The 21,259-nt window shown below is 45.0% G+C and overlaps 1 pseudogene; it reads left to right on the top strand.

The window, feature by feature from the left end:
• The first annotated feature begins 11,171 nt into the window (after positions 1-11,171).
• On the top strand, positions 11,172-20,581 carry LOC147354573 (cationic amino acid transporter 3-like; annotated as a pseudogene).
• Positions 20,582-21,259: the final 678 nt, after the last annotated feature.

Consider the following 21,259-nt stretch of genomic DNA (forward strand, 5'->3'; position numbering starts at 1 on the left):
GTGCAGACAGGAACCCGTGGTGAGAAAGGCCCCATCATGGGGCATCCAGCCCATGAGGGACACCAATGCCTAAGACGTGCCTCCTACCCACCTCCCTCCCGTCACAAAAAGCAGCCTTGACCTCATCAGGTTGTAACCCAGGACCATTTCTGAATGCTGCTACTCAATTCCTTTCTCATCCACACACTCGATGGGTGCTCAGAGGATCCCAAGGCTGGGGTTAGTTGTTGTCATCAATGGCTTTTGAAAATTTCATTTCTTGGACATTCTCTTCAGCTCAGGAGAGACCAAGTAAACCTGCCTTCATTTCAGGAGGGATTGGCCACTTGGTATGTTGCAACCTGGCCAGCTCCTGCTCCCTTAGGTTCTAAAATTGCCTCAGGGCATTTTGGGGAGTGGGCTAGAAGGTACCATTCCTCCAACCTCAGACTCACCAGGAAGCAGGTACACTCAAGAGTAGGGGGCAGAGAGGGGTTCCATAAGAGCTCCTTCTTCTCTTCCACATAGCTCTACTGAGCAAATTAACTTGAGTTTTATTTATCTTCTGGTTTGATTTGCATAAATATTTATTTTTTTAATATAAAGTAATTTTACCAAATAATGAAAGCATAAGGAAATTGAGGTTAGAGGGAGGTGCTTCAGGAGAGGTTACAGGGTGGAAGACTTTATACTGAAGAGGTTAAGGTGTAATAAGAAGGGAAGGATTTAGGGAGAAAGGTCATGCATAATTGGAGGATGCATGATGGGGTGTGTGAAGTTTGCACGTTGCCTCTTAACAATTTCTATCCTCCCAATAAAAACTCTCAACTTTCTCAGAAAAGTCATGTGCCTGTATAAAGAAGCTATTGGTTTCCTTTGGAACTTTTTTCTTCATTTAAGATTATATGTAGTATTACTTGAAATCTAGGATTATTGCTAAGGTGGGCATTGTAGTTAATAGGGGTTTGTGGGTTCTAATTTTGGATGGAGTCCAGAGAAGGGATGGTTATTTCTACAAAGCCTCTCTCCCTTCACTGGACCAAGCAGCTTCCTTCTCTGTAGTGAACTCACTTTTAAAAAAAAAATATTCCTATCATCCATCTGGTGGGAGAGCCTCCCAAGTGAGTAACCAAAAATCTTGGTTCTTGGTAGAGGTTCATTATTTCTTCAGTTTGTTGTTTAGAGGATTTTAGATGTTGATTTTTATTTTGCTTTAAGCCATAGCTTTGAAAGAACTTAGAGATGTTTATAGCTAACTTGGAATTTGCAACCTCAGCGCCGAAGACGATTTTTTTTCCTGAACAATTATTATCCAGTTGACGTGTGTTATTACATGAGGGTCATCTCATGCTTGTTTATGTCAGCTTACCATGTGAAGTTACCCTTGTTACCACATTACATGGTGTTATGTCAGGTGCCCCCTGAGGGACTTGAACTTTCCTGTAGACCACATGTGACAGTCTGTGTGGATGTGCGGCAAGGCCCACACATGAGCGTGAACATTTGTGCACCATCACGAAGCAGTTGCTGGTTATCTTGTTAGGTTCCTAAGTCCCCTATTGGGTATAATGTGTTCAGACTCATCCGTGTATATGTAAACAACACTGCCTCTGCTGGGTGGAATCTGCATCAACGGTTTTCTTTGAAACTTCAGAGTTCCATCCCATCTGGCTGCCTTTCCTTGTTGGAGAGGACAGAGAGAACTCCCTAAATGTTGAGACTGAGAGTGGAGGACTCACTCTCCACTCAGACAGCAGGAGAAGACAGGAAAGAGTGTTAGACCAGGACATGATGCCTCCTGGGTACGCTGGAAGGGCGTCATGGGGGAGAGGGGGGCATTCTTAAGGGGACAATAAGCTTCTAGATCTGGGGTGGCCAGAGGGTTTGCTGAGATGGAGGGATTACATTTACCACAGCCCACGGCCACTTCCAGGATCATCCAGTATTTTTAGAAGTGGAGACTGGGCTCTTCATCCCTCCTTCATATGTTGTTTGATCTCCCTTAGCTTCTTTGGTGCTTACATATTTCAAGCCCTTCAGTCAAACCCTCGCCTATGACAGTATTTGGGTTCTAAGTTCTCACCATTCCCTCTGGTTGCTGAGGCTTTGGGTACAAAACTTGCAGTGCCTTGGGACAGGGCTTTGCCATGGCCGGGGACTGTCCTCCAGCTGCACCTCTGCTCCGACTCCTCAGACCAGCAGGTTGGCAGTGGTGCAGCATGGAATGTTTCCCAGTTCTCAGTGACCAGGTTGTGAATAATTTCCAAATGGACTTTTTATATTATTGTTGCTACAGTTCTTTGTTTTGAAATAAAATTCTGAATGTACATATATTACATCCCAGGCTTGGCTTTGTGTGCAGGGGTGGGGTTGGGGGGAACCTTCCTCTGTAACAATAAATCAGCTTTAAACGCCGTGTGGCTGCTCAGTTCTTGTTGTAACCTAAGTAAGTTTCTTATACGAGAGTTTTGTACAAATGAAAATAGCCATACTCGTTTATTATGCACAGATGAAATGGAAAAGCCTTAGTGCGTTGCCTTGCGTACTTAATAAATTATGTTGCTTGCTTTCAAAAAAAGAAAGAAAGAAAAAATAGTAACGATTCCCCTTATCCAGGGTTTGTGATGTAAATACTGATGTCAGTCTCCTGTATACTGTTGACCCTCTGTATCTGTGGACTCCTTCTCTGTGGACACGGGGATGATGTAAGGGACTTGAGGACCCCCAGATTGTTATACCTCAGAGATGACTGTATGGTGATTTATACTAAATTACAATCACGTTTGTTCCAACCCACAACTCTGTGAAGCTGGCTCTATTGTTTACCATGGCAGCAATTTAGGAAATAGTAGTAACATACCACAGAGCATAAAGTTTGCCCTCTTAAAAATGTTTGTGTCCATTTCAGTAATGTTGCACTCTTTAATGCAACATGTTTTGCCCCCCTCAATCCTCTTACACTTCCAATAACTTTGAAATGTATTAAAAGTTTCATTTGTGTTTGTAGAAACCAAAGCTTGGAGATGGAGAGCTTGCCCCGTATGTCCTTTTATCACCTGCCCCTCACAACTCCATTGTGCTATGGACTTGGACTCCAGGGCTGAGGGCAGATGACGTTCTTGATGGCTTTGTGCCTTGTTTCTTCTGCAGAACATAACCTCCTCATCTATGTCTGCTGCTGCTGCTGCTGCTAAGTCGCTTCAGCCATGTCCAACTCTGTTCGACCCCATAGGCGGCAGCCCACCAGGCTCCCCCGTCCCTGGGATTCTCCAGGCAAGAACACTGGAGTGGGTTGCCATTTCCTTCTCCAATGCATGAAAGTGAAAAGTGAAAGTGAAGTTGCTCAGTCGTGTCTGACTCTTAGCAACCCCATGGACTGCAGCCTACCAGGCTCCTCCGTCCATGGGATTTTCCAGGGAAGAGTACCAGAGTGGGGTGCCATTGCCTTCTCTGCATCTATGTCTAGGATGCTGCATTAATATGTTTGACAGTTTGCTCAGAAGCTGGTCGGCAGGCGGCCACTGGAACCCATAGAGGAGTCTGAGAGTCCCGAAGCTCATTTGAACACCCTTGACCTGGTGGCCTTGGGTGTAAGCAGAACCCTGGGAGCCAGCGTGTACATCCTCACTGGTGCAGTGGCCCTGTCTGTCACTGGACCAGCGACTGTCATCTCCTTCTTGGTGGCTGGCCTGTCTTGTGTGATGTCTGGGCTCTGCTATGCTGAGTTTGGGGCCCGGGTACTATGCTCTAGTACTGTGTATCTCTACAGCTATGTCACCGTGGGACAACTGTGTGCCTTCACCACTGACTGGAACCTCATACTGTCCTTAGCCATCGGTGGATCAGGGGAAGTTGTGGGTTTAAGATCAGGAAACAAGGAGGCAGGATTTAGTTCTTCACTCTTCACTCATTCATGAGAATCTTGTTATCCACCTTGTGGGGTAAAGAGGATAACAGTGGCAGGAAACTCCCACAATGTCATTCTATTCATCTCTATCCTGCTTTCTTTAAATGATGGGCCAATAACCCAGGGGTCAGGGAACTGTAGGGAGTGTGTGAGAAGGAGGCATGTCCCATGGGCTCATCCCTTCACCATTTTGAAGTCTTTGCTCGACAGCTGCCTTCGTGGAATTTTCCCTTATATCTGGTTTCAAAATTTCTAGTCTCACTTTCCAGCTCTCCTGGTCCCAATTTCCTGTGATATTTTCTTGCATAACATTGATCTCCTCCTCGCATATTAAATAGCTGACCTATTTTGTGAAGGCTTTCCAGGTGGTGCAATGGTAAAGAATCTGCCTGCCAATGCAGAAGACGAGACGTGGGTTCCATCCCTGGGTGGGAAGATTCCCTGGATTAGCAAATGGCAACCCACTCCAGCATTCTTGCCTGGGAAATCCCATGGACTGAGAAGCCTGGAGGGCTACAGTCCATGGGGTCGCAATGAATCAGACAAGACTGAGTGCGTGCACTCTCACACTCACACACACAATTTTGTGAATCATCTGGGTTTTCCCATCACAGCCCTTGAAAAGAATCTCTTTGCGATTAAGTATTTTGTTTGGGTTCCCTCCCCCAAAAAAGTATAGCCCATGGCCGTGTTAGGAATCTACTTATGTTTGTCAATGAATATTCCTTCTGCCACTGCAGGCACCACCACTGTAGCCCAGGCCTGGAGCTACACCTTTGACAGCCTCATTGGGAACCACATCTCTCAGGCATTACAGGAAACTTTCTCTCCATATATGCCCTCTTTCCTGGTCACGTACCCAGACTTTTTTACCCTGGGCCTTGTGCTGCTGATCACCAGTGAGTCAGGGGTCAGAGAAGAATGGGAAGAGCAGAGTGTTGAGGGGGAGCTGGGGTGGGAAAGGCTTGGGTGGCAGAATGGTGGGGGATTAGGGCTGGAATGGTCTCTGATGTGAGAGCAAGAGAGGCAAGACATAGACCATTGTTTCCCATTCTTGGCATCATTGCCAGTTTGGGTTGGATCATTCATAGGTATAGGGGTGTACGTTTCAACTTTTTTAGAAAATCATTGTTGGATGTTGAGTAGCATTTCTGACATTTACCCACTAGATACCAGTGATACCCACCTCCTAAACTGTGAAAATCATAATATCTGGAGACACTGTCAAATGTTCCTTAGAGGACAAAATCATTCCCAGGCTGAGATTCATTTACTTAGACCTATTAGTATCTCTTCTGTATTGAGACCAAATTGTGGTTTTAACTGAGGAGAAATTAGCATAGCACAAAATTAAATATTTTATTATTTTTCCCAGGTTTATTGAGATATGAATACAACACTGTACAAATTTAATGTATACAGGTAATGATTTGGTAGATGTATATATTGTGAGATGATTGTCATGTAAGAAATTAACCATCTGAAAGTGTACAATTCAGTGGTACTTAGTATATTCACAATGTTGGGCAACCACCTCCATTGAGTTCCAAATATATTTTTAAATAAAAACATTTGATTTCAAGGCCAAGCATGTTTCAAATCTGTAAGCAAGATCACCCAACTCAAAATAGCAAAAGAGTACCCCTATCAAGTGAGTTTCCAAACATTTTTATCACCTTAAAAGGAAATCCCATACCCACTGAGCAGACAGTTTCATCTGTCCAGCACCAATCCCTCAGCTCTTGGCAACTGTCTATGGATTTAGTTACCTTGGATGTCTCATATTACATCTTTCCCACAGGCATACTGGCTCTGGGAACTGGTGAGTCAGCCTGGGTTTACAAAGTGTTCACGGGCATCAACATTTTGGTTCTCAGCCTCATCATTGTCTCTGGCTTCATTAAGGGAGACCTGCACAACTAGAAGCTCACAGAAAAATATTAGCTTGCTCATTGCAAACAGCTACTCAGCCACAAAAAAAGAACCAAACTCTGCACACAGCTTCAGCCACTCCTTTACATCTTGTGTGGTTGAATTTTTTTTTTTAATTTTGACTATTTTAAACGGATTATACTTCCATTTTTTTGTCAGTTAGTGTAAAAGTCAAGTGGAACGTCCCAGGTAGCTCAGTGGTAGAGTTCATCTGCCAATGCAGGAGATGTTGATTCAATCCCTGGGCCAGGAAGATCCCCTAGAGAAGGAAATGGCAACCCATTTCAGTATTCCTGCCTGGAAAATTCCATGAACAGAGGAGCCTGGTGGGCTACAGTCCATTGGGTCACCAAGAGTCGGACACGACATAGCTACTAAACATCAACAACAAAGAGCCAACTACTACATTTAAGCCCCATTTTGAAGGTCTGTGCCCAGTGTTTTAGCACGTTTGATGCACGCCAGAATCTAGTAAACCCTTCAGCAGTACCCCATCCGCCCTTCACCCCGCCACTTCCTGCTCCAGGTTTTCCTTCGTGAGGAGCAGAGCTCCTGACCTCTGACATCACGTATCACTTCCCTGCCTGCGAGCTCAGCTCTCCCAGCAAACAAGGAGCTCTCCAAGAGCTCCTTGGAGAAAGGACAAAGTCACATCCTTTTTACCCCCTTCCATCCATTTGTGCAAGACTGGACACAGGCACCTTGCTTATCCAATGCTTATGTAGCTTGAATTAACATCGGAGACTTTAAGCCCCTCTTCTCCTGCTTGGGGTCCTGCTGGGTTGGGGGCCCCAACACTGGAGAGTGTGTGTGTGCTCAGTTGCTTCAGTCGTGCTCAGCTCTCAGTGATCCCATGAACTGTAGCCCACCAGGCTCCTTTGTCCGTGAGATTCTCCAAGCAAGAACACTGGAGTGGGTTGCCATGCCCTCTGTAGTTTCACCTTCAGTTCAGTTGCTCAGTCGTGTCCGACTCTCTGAGACCCCATGAACCACAGCACGCCAGGCCTCCCTGTCCGTCACCAACTTCCAGAGTTTACCCAAACTCATGTCCATTGAGTCAGTGATGCCATCCAACCATCTCATCCTCAGTCATCTCCTTCTCCTCCTGTCCTCAATCTTTCCCAGCATCAGGGTCTTTTCAAATGAGTCAGCTCTTCGCATCAAGTGGCCAAAGATTTGGAGTTTCAGCTTCAACATCAGTCCCTCCAATGAACACCCAGGATTGATCTCCTTTAGGATGGACTGGTTGGATCTCCTTGCAGTCCAAGAAATCTCAAGAGTCTTCTCCAACACCACAGTTCAAAAGCATCAATTCTTCGGTGCTCAGTTTTCTTTATAGTCCAACTCTTACATCCATACATGACCACTGGAAAAACCATAGCCTTGACTAGACAGACCTTTGTTGGCAAAGTAATGTCTCTGCTTTTGAATATGCTATCTAGGTTGGTCATAACTGTCCTTCCAAGGAGTAAGCGTCTTTTAATTTCATGGCTGCAATCACCATCTGCAGTGATTTCATCATGTGAAATGCCAGGCTAGATGAAGCACAAGCTGGACTCAAGACTTCCAGGAAAAAATATCAATAACCTCAAATACGCAGATGACACCACTCTTATGGCAGAAAGCAAAGAGGAACTAAAGAGCCTCTTGATGAAAGTGAAAGAGGAGAGTGAAAAAGTTGGCTTCAAATTCAACATTCAAAAAACTAAGATCATGGCATCCTGTCCCATCACTTCATGGGAAATAGATGGGGAAACAATGGAAACAGTGACAGACTTTATTTTCTTGGCCTTCAAATCTTGGCAGATGGTGACTGCAGCCATGAAATTAAAAGACGCTTGCTCCTTGGAAGAGAGGCTATGACCAACCTAGATGGCATATTCAAAAGCAAAGACATTACTTTGCCATAAAGGTCTGTCTAGTCAAAGTTATGGTTTTTCCAGTAGTCATGTATAGATGTGAGAGCTGGGCCACAAAGAAAGCTCAGTGTTGAAGAACTGGTGCTTTTGAACTGTGGTGTTAAAGAAGACTCTTGAGAGTCCCTTGGGCTGCAAGGAGATCCAACCAGTTCATCCTAAAGGAGATCAGTCCTGAATATTCATTAGAAGAACTGATGCTGAAGCTGAAGCTCCAATGCTTTGGCCACCTCATGCGAAGAACTGACTCACTGGGAAAGACTCTGATGCTGGGAAAAATTGAAGGCAGGAGGAGAAGGGGACAACAGAGGATGAGATGGTTGGATGGCATCACTGACTCAATGGACATGAGCTTGAGTAAACTCTGGGAGTTGGTGATGGACAGGGAGGCCTGGCATGCTGCAGTTCATGGGGTCTCAAAGAGTTGGACACAACTGAGCGACTGAACTGAACAGCTGAGATCATTTATAGTACTTATATGCATCATGACGTAGTCAGCTGGTCATGGGCTACTGTGTGCAGGACACCTGTAAGAGCTTCACCATGAAAGTCCTGGTTGCTGCTGCATGAGGGCCACATTGCAGCAACATTATGGTCATGTTATATGAGGTTACGTTATGGCTCCATTTACCAACGTTACTGTTATGGCTGCTGCATCAGCCAAGAGAGGGGCTGTGTCATGGCTGCCATGCCAGCCAGGAGAGAATAAATATGTCTGTAGTTTCTATGACTCCTCGCATCTCCTTCCAGCTTCTTAGCTTGTGCCTTACCTACCCTGGGTTCAGCGAAGAGTGTGAACAGTGAGACAACTGGTGTCATGAATAGGATCAGATAGACACCCTCCTCCAGGAGATCTTGCCGACCCAGGAAACAAACCCGAGTCTTTTGCCTCTCCTGCATTGCAGGCAGATTACCACTGAGCCACCAGGGAAGACCCCCACACACACTGGAGTGTTCTCAGGTCATGTGCAGACTGTGGGAAGCTGACTGGTATAAGAGGACTGGGAGGGAGCATGGTTTGAGTGGCATATCCCCAGATTTACAGTCCTTTATTCCTAATGTCTGTGATGATCAAAAGAATTCAAGTATGCATGAAAATAAACAATCTCTAATGAGAATACGAAAGTTTTATTTGAACCAAAATGAGTATTAAAGTCTGGGGGACAAACTCGGAAATAGCTCTGACTAACTGCTCCATTAAAGCATGGATTTCAGCACATTCTTATCCTCATCCAAACAAAGAACATACATCAATATAACAGGGCACATTCCTTCAAGGTTTCAAGAGACAGACTTAGTACATAGGGAGACTATAGGACCCTGGTGTCTGGGCAGGGAATCTTAGCTTTCAGGAGGCGTTAACATGAATGCCATAAAGGGAATTATCATCCTTATCTTCAAAACAGATGCTCTCTGCTTCAGTGGTTAAAGAAGATGTGCTGTGAGGGACTGACAGGCTGTCTTAGTTCACACACAGTTCAGACTGAACCATGTATAAGACAAATTGAATTCCCCATACCTCAATATGTGAACATTTTCTCTAGCACAAGCAGATAAAAATCCTAGAACTATATGATCCAGCAATTCTACTTCTGAGGCTATACCCAAGAGAATTGAAGACACACTGTGGAAGAGATATTTTTACACTCCTGTTCATAGTGGCATTTTTCACAATAAATAAGGCATGAAAGCAACCCAAGTGTTCATTGATCAAAAAAAAAAAATGGAAAAGCCAATGTGGTATGTGCCCACAATAGAGTATTCTTCAGCATTGAAAAAGAAGGGGATTCTAACACATGCTACAACATGCATGAACCTAGTAAACATTCTACCAAGTAAAATAAACCTTCCAGGAAAGGACAAATATTGATTGATTCTACTGAAATGAAGCCCCTAGAGTGGTCATAATCATAGAGACAGAAGGTAGAATAGTAATTACCAGGAACTGGGAAAGGAGAAAGGGGGGTTGTTGTTGAATGGGTAGAATTTCAGTTTTGCCAGAAGAAAAAGTCCTGGTTTGTTTGCACAAAAAGAGAATGTATTTAACTTGACTGAAAAGTGAAAGTCGCTCAGTCATGTCTGACTCTCAGCTATCCCATGGACTATACAGGCCAGATTCTCCAGGCCAGAATACTGGAGTGGGTAGCTATTCCCTTCCCAGGGAATCTTCCCAACCCAGGGATTGAACCCAGGTCTCCTGCATTGAAGGCATATTCTTTACCAGCTGAGCCATCAGGGAAGCCCTACGTGATTGATCCACACACTTAAAATGATTAAACTACTCAATTTTATATTATGTGGCTTTTAACACACACACATACACACACACACACACACACACACGCACACACACACACACAAACTATCTTGGAACCACCCCCTGAGGATAACCACAGAAGAGTCAGGGCTGATAGCCACACAGCAGATGCTCCCCGCCCACCCAGCCCCATCTCCACCCCAACAACCCAGGGGTAAGGACTGTCTTCTGTGCTCAGGACTCCCTGCTTCGGTTCTTGGAGATGTCTCAGCTCCAGCCCTGCATGGCTTAACCTCAGCCTCCCTGACTGACCCAGTGCTCCAGGCTCTGCCTCAAGGATCCAGTAAGTCTCGGATCACCCTCTTCTGTAGGAGACTGGGAGCTGAGTTCATATCCTCCCAAAGAGACCTCTGCAACCCCAGAGTGCAGGGGTCAGCCCAGTTCCAGCCTGAGGGTGGAGAGACCCCATTTTCTAGATGAAAACAGGAGCTGGGACCTGTCTGTGTTTGTGTGAGAAGAGGTGGGATTTGGGGGGTTAAATCAAGTCTGCAGGCTGTGACTCTTTTTTGACTGGCGCTCAAACAATAGTGAAGATTCCCCTTATACATGGTTTGTGATGTGAATATTGATGTTAGCCTCCTGTATACTGTTGACCCTCCATATCTGTGGGTTCCTCCTCTGTGGATACAGGGACGACATAAATGACTTGACAATCCTCAGGTTTTGGTGACTGTAGAGATGACTGTATGGTGATTTATACTAAGTTACCATGAGGTTTTCTACAACCCTCTGTGAAGCAACTCTGTGAAGTTGGCTCTATTATTTACCATGGCAGCAATTTAGGAAAACAGAAGTAAATACCACAAAGCATAAAATTTGCCATCTTAAAATATTTTAAGCATCCAGTTCAGTACTGTGGCACATTTTGCTGCAACATGTTTTCTTCTCCTAAATCCTCTTACACTTCCAGTAACTTTGAAACATATTAAAAGTCTTCCCTGAGTTTAACAATCCAAAGCTCAGACACAGAAGACTTGCTCAATGTGTCTTTTGACCAACTGCTCCTAATCACTCCATTGCTCTGTGGAATTGGACACCCAGGGCCAGTGGCAGATGGACCTTCTTGATGGCTTTGTGTCTTACTTTCTCAGCAGATTGTAACCTGTCAGCTACGTCTAGAATGCTGCATCAGTGTGTTCGCCAATTTAGTCAGAAGCTGGTCCACAGGCGGCCGCTGGAGGCCGGAGCAGAGTCTGAGAGTCCCGAAGCTCATCTGAACACCCTCAACCTGGTGGCCCTGGGTGTGGGAAGAACCCTGGGAGCTGGCGTGTACATCCTGGTTGCTGCAGTGGCCAAAGTGAGAGCTGGACCAGCGACTGTCATCTGCTTCCTGGTGGCCGGCCTGTCCTGTGTGTTGTCTGGGCTCTGCTATGCAGAGTTTGGGGCCCGGGTACCAGGCTCCAGTTCTGCATATCTCTACAGCTACATTACCATGGGACAACTCTGCGCCTTCATCACTGGCTGGAACCTCATCCTGTCCTTGGTCATCGGTGAGTGGATGGATCAGAGGAGAGTGTGGGGCTTAAGATCAGGTTCTAGGTGGTGGGGTTTAGGTCTTCACTCTTTCATGAGAATTTGATTATCCACCTTGTAGGGGGAAGTGGATAATTGTGGCAGGAAAACTCCACAACTTCATTGTTCTCAGCTCTCCCCTGCTTTCCTTAACTGATGGACCAAGAGCCCACAAGGAAAGGGGACTCTAGGCAGTGGCCAAGAGGGAGCCATGACCCACGGGCTCATCCCCTCACCATACTGAAGTCTCTGCTCAACTGTTTCTTTCATGAAATTTTCCTTTACATCCAGCTTTCAAATTTCAGTCCACACCTTCCAGCCCTCCTGGTCCCAACTTCCTGTTACGTTTTCTTACATAACATTAATCTCCTCCTAGCATATTAAATAGTTGATTTATTTTATGAATCGTCTGGGTCTTCCCATGCCAACTCATGAAAAGAAACTCTTTGAGGTCACGTATTTTGTTTGGGTTCCTCCAAAACAAAATATAGCCCATGGCCCATACTAGGAATTGGTTTATGTTTGTCAGTGAATGTTCCTTCTTCTGCCACTGCAGGCACCGCCTGTATAGCCTGGGGCTGGAGCTCCGCCTTGGACAGCCTGACTGGGAACCACATCTCTCAGGGGTTACAGGGAACTCTCTCTCTGCATGTGCCTTACTTCCTGCCCACCTATGCAGACTTTGTCGCCCTGGGCCTGGTGTTGCTGCTCACAGGTGAGAGAGGATGATGGGATGGGAAGAGTGGGGTGCAGAGCAGAAGCTGAGGTGAGAAAGGCTTGGGGTGGCAAAATGATGGAGAATGAGGACTGGAAAATAGGGTCTGTGATATGAAAGACAAGAAGGCAAGACATTCCCATTGTTGGTACCTCTGACTGTTGGGGATTGATCATTCATAGGTGTTCAGTTCAGTTCAGTTGCTCAGTCGTGTCCGACTCTTTGCGACCCCATGAATCGCAGCATGCTAGGCCTCCCTGTCCATCACCAACTCCCGGAGTTCACACAGACTCACGTCCATCGAGTCAGTGATGCCATCCAGCCATCTCATCCTCTGTCGTCCCCTTCTCTTCCTGCCCCCAATCCCTCCCAGCATCAGAGTCTTTTCCAATGAGTCAACTCTTCGTATGAGGTGCCCAAAGTACTGGAGTTTCAGCTTTAGCATCATTCCTTCCAAAGAAATCCCAGGGCTGACCTCTTTCAGAATGGACTGATTGGATCTCCTTGCAGTCCAAGGGACTCTCAAGAGTCTTCTCCAACACCATAGTTCAAAAGCATCAATTCCTCGGCGCTCAGCCTATTTCACAGTCCAACTCTCACATCCATATATGACCACAGGAAAAACCATAGCCTTGACTAGACAGACCTTTGTTGGCAAAGTAATGTCTCTGCTTTTGAATATGCTATCTAGGTTGTTCATAACTTTCCTTCCAAGGAGTAAGCATCTTTTAATTTCATGGCTGCAGTCACCATCTGCAGTGATTTTGGAGCCCAAAAAAATAAAGTCTGACACTGTTTCCACTGTTTCCCCATCTATTTCCCATGAAGTGATGGGACCAGATGCCATGATCTTCGTTTTCTGAATGTTGAGCTTTAAGCCAACTTTTTCACTCTCCACTTTCACTTTCATCAAGAGGCTTTTGAGTTCCTCTTCACTTTCTGGAATTTAGAAAGATGATAATGATAACCCTATATGTGAGACAGCAAAAGAGACACAGATGTATAGAACAGTCTTTTGGACTCTGTGGGAGAAGGCGAGGGTGGGATGATCTGAGAGAATAGCATTGAAACATATATATTATCATATGTGAAACAGATCGCCAGTCCAAGTTTGATGCATGAGACAGGGTACTCCAGGCTGGTGCACTGGGATGACCCAGAGGGATGAGATGGGGAGGGAGTGAGAAGGGGAGTTCAGGATAGAGAAAACATGTAAACCCATGGCTGATTCATATCAGTGTATGGCAAAAACCACTGCAATATTACAAAGTAATTAGCCTCCAACTAAAATAAATAATTTTTTTTTTAAAACCATAAACAGTATGAAAAGGCAAAAAGATAAGACACTGAAAGATGAACTCCCCGGGTCAGGAGATCAGTGGATAAATAAATCCAGAAAGAATGAAGGGACAGAGCCAAAGCAAAAACAACACCCAGTTGTGGATGTGACTGGTGATAGAAGCAAGATCCGATGCTGTAAACAGCAATATTGCACAGGAACCTGGAATGTTATGTCCGTGAATCAAGACAAATTGGAAGTCGTCAAACAGGAGATGGCAAGAGTGAACATCGACATTTTAGGAACCAGCGAACTAAAATGGACTGGAATGGGTGAATTTAACTCAGGTAACCATTATATCTAGTACTGTGGGCAAGAACCCCTTAGAAGAAATGAAGTAGCCATCATAGTCAACAAGAGTCTGAAATGCAGTACTTGGGTGAAATTTCAAAAACGACAGAATGATCTCTGCTCATTTCCAAGGCAAACCATTCCATATCATAGTAATCCAACTCTATGCCCCGACCAGTAATGCTGAAAAAGCTGAAGTCGAAAGGTTCTATGAAGTCTACAGGCCTTTTAGAAATAACACGCAAAAAAGATGTCCTTTTCATTATAGGGGACTGGAATGCAAAAGTAGGAAGTCAAGAAACACCTGGAGTAACAGGCAAATTTGGCCTTGGAGTACAGAATGAAGCAGGGCAAAGGCTAATAGAGTTTTGCCAAGAGAACTCACTGCTGGTCATAGCAAACACCATTTTCCAACAATACAAGTGAAGACTCCACATGGACATCACCAGGTAACCAACACCAAAATCAGATTGATTATATTCTTTGCAGCCAAAGATGGAGAAGCTCTATACAGTCAGCAAAAGCAAGACTGGGAACTGACTGTGGCTCAGATCATGAACTCCTTATTGCCAAATTTAGACTGAAATTGAAGAAAGTAGGGAAAAACCACTAGACCATTCAGGTATGACCTAAATTAATCCCTTACAATCATACAGTGGAAGTGAGAAATAGATTCAAGGTATTAGAACTGATAGACAGAGTGCCTGATGAACTATGGATGAAGGTTCATGACATTGTACAGGAGACAGGGATCAAGACCATCCCCAAGAAAAAGAAATGCAAAAAGGCAAAATGGCTGTCTGAGGAGGCCTTACAAATAGCTATGAAAAGAAGAGACATGAAAAGCAAAGGAGAAAAGGAGAGATATACCCATTTGAATGCAGAGTTCCAAAGAATAGCAAGGAGAGATAAGAAAGCCTTCCTCAGCTATCAATGCAAAGACATAGAGGAAAACAATAGAATGGGAAATATAGAGATCTCTTCAAGAAAATTAGAGATACCAAAGGAACATTTCATGATACCACACAGTATCTATAAAAATACTAAATCACCATGCTGTCCACCTGAAACTATTATGATATTATAAACCAACTACATTTCAATCATCAAACAACAAACTAGGCATCTATTTTCAGTGAGAAGCTCGTGAACTGCAACTAGAGAGTAGCTCTTGCTTGCAGCAGCTAGAGAAAGCCTTCATGCAGCAAGGAAGACCCAGTAGAGCCAACAATTAGTTAATTAATTAAACATTTAAGAAGAATTCTCCCACAAGAGGGAGCAGGAAGAGTGGAAAGTGCGTACTGACACAAAGAGAGAAAACCCCAGATTATACCACCACCATGGAACAGAATGCCCCAGCTGAAAGGAACCACCAAAGGTTTGAGGAGGTGTCTAATACTTCAACTGGGGCTTCCCTGATGGCTCAGCAGTAAAGAGTCTGTCTGCAATGCAAGAGGCCTGGATTCAATCCCTGGGTTGGGAAGATCTTCTGGAGAAGGAAATGACAACTCACTCCAGTATTCTGGCCTGGGAAATCCTATGAACTGAGGAGCCTGGTGGGCTGCAGTCTGTGGGGTTGCAAAACATCAAACACAACTGAATGACTTACACTCACTAGTAACATGTCACAGGGCATAAAATTTGCCATCTGAAAATTTTTTTGTGTGCCCAGTTCAGTAATGTGGCACATTTTTATGCAGCATGTTTTGCTTTCCTCAATCCTCTTAAACTTCCATTAACTTTGAAACATATTAAAAGTCTTTGTGTTTAAGAAATCAAAGCTCAGGGACTTCCCTGGTGGTTCACTGGTTAAGACTCTGCACTTTCATTGCAAGGGATGCAGGTTTGATCCCTGGTCAGGGAACTAAGATCCCACATGCCATGTAGTCAAAAAAATAATAATAATAAAAATAAATCAAAGCTCAGAGATGAAGAATGTGCCCAATGCATCACTTTGCCTCCTCCTCCCCATCACTCCATTGGTGGGTGAAATTGGATTCCCAGGGCCAAGGGGAGATGACACTCTTGATGGCTTTGTGTCTTGTTTCTTCTGCAGAACGTAACCTCCTCAACTGTGTCCTGGATGCTGCATCAGTATGTTCATCAATTTGTTCCAAAACTGGTCAGCAAGTGGATGCAGGACACCAGGGCAGAGGTTGAGAGACCTAGAGCCGATCTGAACACGCTTGATCTGGTGGTCTTGGGTGTGGGCAGAACCCTGGGAGCTGGCATGTACATCCTGGCTGGTGCAGTGGCCAGAGTGAGAGCTGGACCAACAACTGTCATCTCCTTCTTGGCGGCCAGCCTGTATGTGTGTTGTCTGGGATCTCTACTATGCAGAGTTTGGGGTCAGGTACCAGGCTCTGGTTATGAGTATCTCTACAGCTACATCAACCATGGGACAACTCTGTGCCTTCATCACTGGCTGGAACCTCATACTGTCCTTAGTCATCAGTGAGATGATGGGGTGGGGAAAGGTGTAGGGCTTAAGAACAGGTTCTAGGAAGTGGGGGTTAGGTCTTCAGTCATTCATGAGCACTTTTTCATTGACCTTCATTGTGGGGTTAAGTGGATAATAGTGGCAGAAAAACCCCACAAGTTTATTGTTCTCGGGTTTATATTGCTTTCCTTAAATGATGGACAGAGAACCCAGAGGAAAGGGAGCTGTAGGGAGCGGGAAAGAGGGAGGCATGACCCACAGGCTCATCCCCTCACTATACTGAAGTCTTTGTTCAGCTGTTACCTTCATGGAATTTTCCTTTACATCTGGACTTAAAATTTCAGTCCTCACCTTCCAGCCCTCCTGGTCCCAACTTCCTGTTATATTTTCTTGCATAACATTGATCTCCTCCTAGCATATTAAATAGTTGACCTATTTTGTGAATCATCTGAGTCTTTCCACCCTAACCCATGAAAAGAAACTCTGAGAATATTTTGTTTGGGTTCCCCTCTCCCCAAAATATATTCCACATTAGAAATCAATTTATGTTTATCAATGAATGTTCTTCTTCTGCCACTGCACTTATCACCTGTATAGCCAGGGCCTGGAGCTACAACTTTGACAGCCTGATTGGGAAACAACTCTCTCAGGCATTACAGGGAACTTTCTTTCCATATTCCCTCTTTTCTGGCCATGTACCCAGACTTTTTTGCCCTGGGCCTGGTGCTGTTCTTCACAGGTGAGACAGTGATAGGATGGGAAGAGTGGGGTGTGAAGGGGGAGATGGGATGGGAAAGGCTTGGGGTGGCAGAACAGTAGATGATTAAGCCATTAAAAAGAATACGTTTGAATCAGTTCTAATGAGGTGGATGAAACTGGAGCCTATTATACAGAGTGAAGTAAGCCAGAAAGAAAAACACCAATACAGTATACTAGCGCATATATATGGAATTTAGAAAGATGGTAACGATAACCCTGTATGCAAGACAGCAAAAGAGACACAGAGGTATAGAACAGTCTTTTGGACTCTGTGGGAGAGGGAGAGGGAGAGTGTGGGATGATTTGGGAGAATGGCATTGAAACATGTATAATATATAAGAAACGAATCGCCAGTCCAGGTTCGATGCAGGATGCAGGATGCTTGGGGCTGGTGCACTGGGATGACCCAGAGGGATGGTACGGGGAGGGAGGTGGGAGGGGGGTTCAGGATGTGGAGCACGTGTACACCCGTGGCGGGTTCATGTTGATGTATGGCAAAACCAATACAATGTTGTAAAGTAATTAACCTCCAAGTAAAATAAATAAATTTAAATTAAAAAAAAAAAAAGACCAGAAAGAAAGATCTGTGATATTAGAGACAGGAAGGCAAGAGAGAGGCCATTATTTCCCTTTCTTGGCATTACTGACAATTTGGGCTGGATCGTTCATAGTTGTAGAGGTGTGCATTTCAGGTTTAAAAAAAATAATTGTTGGATGTCGGGTAGCATCTCTGACATTTACTCACTAGATATCAGTGACATCCACCCACACTGTGAAAATCAGGATTCCTCAAGACATTGCCAAATGTCCCTTGGGGGGATGAAATCATTCCTAGCTGAGATTCACTTACTTAGATCTATTGGTTTCTTCTCGGTACGGAGACCAAAGATGTGTTTTCAAATGAGAGGAATTGGTTGGATAACATCACCGACTCAATGAACATGAGTTTGGGTAGGCTCCAGGAGTTGGTGATAGACAAGGAGGCCTGGTGTGCTGCAGTTCATGGGGTCACAAAGAGTCGGACACGACTGAGCAACTGAACTGAACATCACATAAAATTAAACATTTTCCCCAGCTTTACTGAGATACAAAAACAACACTGTCCAAATTTAAGGAGTACCCATGATTTAGTTGATGTATATGTTGTGAGATTATTGTCAGAGTAAGACATTAACCATCTTACAGTGTGTGACTCAGTGGGACTTAATACATTCACAATGGTGTGTAACCATTACCTCTGTCTAGTTTCAAACATGGTCATCACCCCAAAAGGAAACCCCGCACCCACTGAGCAGACACTGTCTGTCCATTGGCCATACCCCCACAACCCTCAGCCCCTGGCAACCACTGGTCTGCCTTCTGTGTCTATGGATTTAGTTATTTTGGGTGTCTCATATTCCATCTTTCCCACAGGAGTACTGGTTCTGAGAGCTTGTGAGTCGACCCTGCTTTACAAAGTGTTCACAGACATCAACATTTTGCTTCTCAGTTTCCTCATCCTCTCTGGCTTCATTAAGGGAGACCTACACATCTAGAAGCCCACAGGATAGGACTACAAATGGAACACATCTGAATCCACAGACACCTCTAGGTTAGGAGGGTTCTCTTGGCCATTGTAATGCCTGTGCGGTATGGTGCAGAGCTGGGAACATGGTGGGGACTAAAGACACCTGGGCTGATGGATCCTGGTGTCAGGGGTCTTGGAGCCCAGGACTTGTGGTATTAAGGGAGGAGTCCAATAGAGATGGCTGAACTCACCTCACCCACATTCTTCTTCATTCCTTCTCTCACCATAGGTTGGATGATCTTGGTTCTGAAGGGTTTGTGCCCTTTGGTTTTGATGGGATTCTTCAAGGAGCAGCAATGTCTTTATATGCGTTTCTTGGTTTTGATTCCATTGCCACTAGAGGTAACATGGTCATGGTGTGTCTTATCAGGGATTTGGGCACAGTTTTGGCTGCCCTTGGGCTTAGGGGTTGGGAGAAGGTTAGCTAGCTTTTGGACATAGAAGAGGAAATTTGACTTTGTGATTTCACCTCAGTATGTTTTCCTGACCCAATACTTCCTCCCACCTCACAGTGGGGGAAGCCCTGAATCCTCAGCATTCTATCCCCTTCAGCATCATGATAATGATCTTCATCTGCTTTTTGGCTTATTTTGGTGTCTGGGCAGCACTCACCCTCATGGAGCCCTAATACCAGATTCATCCTGAGAGTCCCTTTCCTCAGGCTTTTCTCCATGTTGGCTGGGGCCCTGCCAGATGTTTTGTGGCTGTTGGTACCCTCTGTGCTCTTACATCCAAGTCAGTGTCATGGTTTTCTCTCCATCAACTGTCAGATGCTGAGGTATCCCAGCCCTTGAGATTGAGAGACAAGAAAGAAGGACACCTTACCCCATGTGGGAGTGTGTGTCTTTTTTCAGTAGAGGAGACTTGTAGCTATGATGGCCTTTCCTGATGTGGGCAGCCTGGGGAGGAGTGTGACCCAAGATCCTGACATCTTTGTCTTCTGGGTCCAGACTGTTCTCCTCCACCTTGACCCTTGCAGTTCTCCTGCTGATCATCCTGAGCCTGATCCTGGCCCAGTGGCCAAGCCAGGTGTTCTCTGGAGACCCCATGCTCACAACAGTGGCTGTGCTGCTGCTGCTGCTCATCATTGGGGTCACGGCCATCATCTGGAGGCAGCCCCAGGACCCCTCTCCTCTTTATTTTAAGGTAAGTGACCTTATGTGCCCAAAATATCCACCTTGAGTGAAGAAGGTCTGTGTGCTTTTAGGTTTAAACATTCTTTGCTGGACCAGGGAAGAAGAGGAGTTACTAAAACCAATGGATGCACCCCTGATCTACACTCAGTGCTTTATATATCCAACCTCAGTAGGCACTGAAGGCAGAGCCTAAATAGAATGAAAGTCTTCCCACCCACGTAGGGTAAGGTCTCCCTCTCAGACATCTGCAGTGTGCTCAGGGATGAAATGACTTTGCCCACAGGTCCCTGCTTTGCCTGTCCTCCCACTGGTGAGCATCTTTGTGAATATTTACTTGATGATGCTGATGACTCCTAGGACCTGGACCCTATTTGGTATCTGGACAGCCATTGGTAAGAGGCTTCCTTGGAAAATAAGACCACCTGAATGATTGGAAAAAAAAAAAAAACATCACCCTACTACCTCTCCCCTAAACTGTGTGAGACACCATAATAGGAGTTCTATTGGCCATTTATAAGTGGGAAGAGGACCTACTTTCCCTTCTCATCATCTCATTTCCCTACTAGGATCTGTCATATACTTTGGATATGCGATCCGACACAGCTTGGAGGAGACCAATTAGCAACAACCACCAGCCTCCACCTCCCAGACTTGACAAAAACATCTGGTGCTGAATCATCTTAACCACAGGACATAGATGCTCTGTGGCATTCCTCCAAGCACTGGAGGGTCTGCTGGTTCAAGGACACTCTGAGCCTCTATGGAGTGTGAATATGGGGTGCATTTATAGCCATGAATTTTTTGCCAGTGGACAAAGTGACTTTGAAAGAGAAAGTCGCTGAGTCATGTCCAACTCTTTGCAACCCCATGGCATGGACTATATAGTTCATGGAATTATCAAGGCCAGAATACTGGAGTGGGTAGCCTTTCTCTTCTCCAGGAGATCTTCCAAACCAAGGAATCAAATGGAGGTCTCCTGCATTGCAGGTGGATTGACCATGAAGCCTCCTCTTGTAATTTTCCATCCACTCACTCACCTTTACTCTGCTGTTGGCTATGACTCCCTGATTTTGAGCCCAATCTCAATCCCCATAGGGCTTCCCTTGTGGCTCAGCTGGAAAAGAATATGCCTGCAATGCAGACTGGATTCAATCCCTGGGTTGGAAGATCCCCTGGAGAAAAGAAAGGCTACCCATTCCAGTATTCTGGCCTGGATAATTCCGTGGACTGACTTTAATGTTGTGCCTTTTTTTTTTTTTTTTTTTTTTTGGCCACAGCGAATGGCTTTTGGGAACTTAGTTCACCAACCAGAGAATGAACCCCAAGGCCACAACAATGAAATCTCCAAGTCCTAACTACTGGACCTCTAGGGAACTCCTAATGTTGTCCAATTTTTATGTAAACTTTCAAAAATATAGTATGTATACAGAAAAGTGCATGCTTCATAAG

Source organism: Bos grunniens, chromosome 18 (assembly GCF_055505025.1).
Source record: "Bos grunniens cultivar Pamir isolate PY7600 chromosome 18, Bosgru_T2T1.0, whole genome shotgun sequence".
NCBI lineage: Eukaryota > Metazoa > Chordata > Mammalia > Artiodactyla > Bovidae > Bos > Bos grunniens.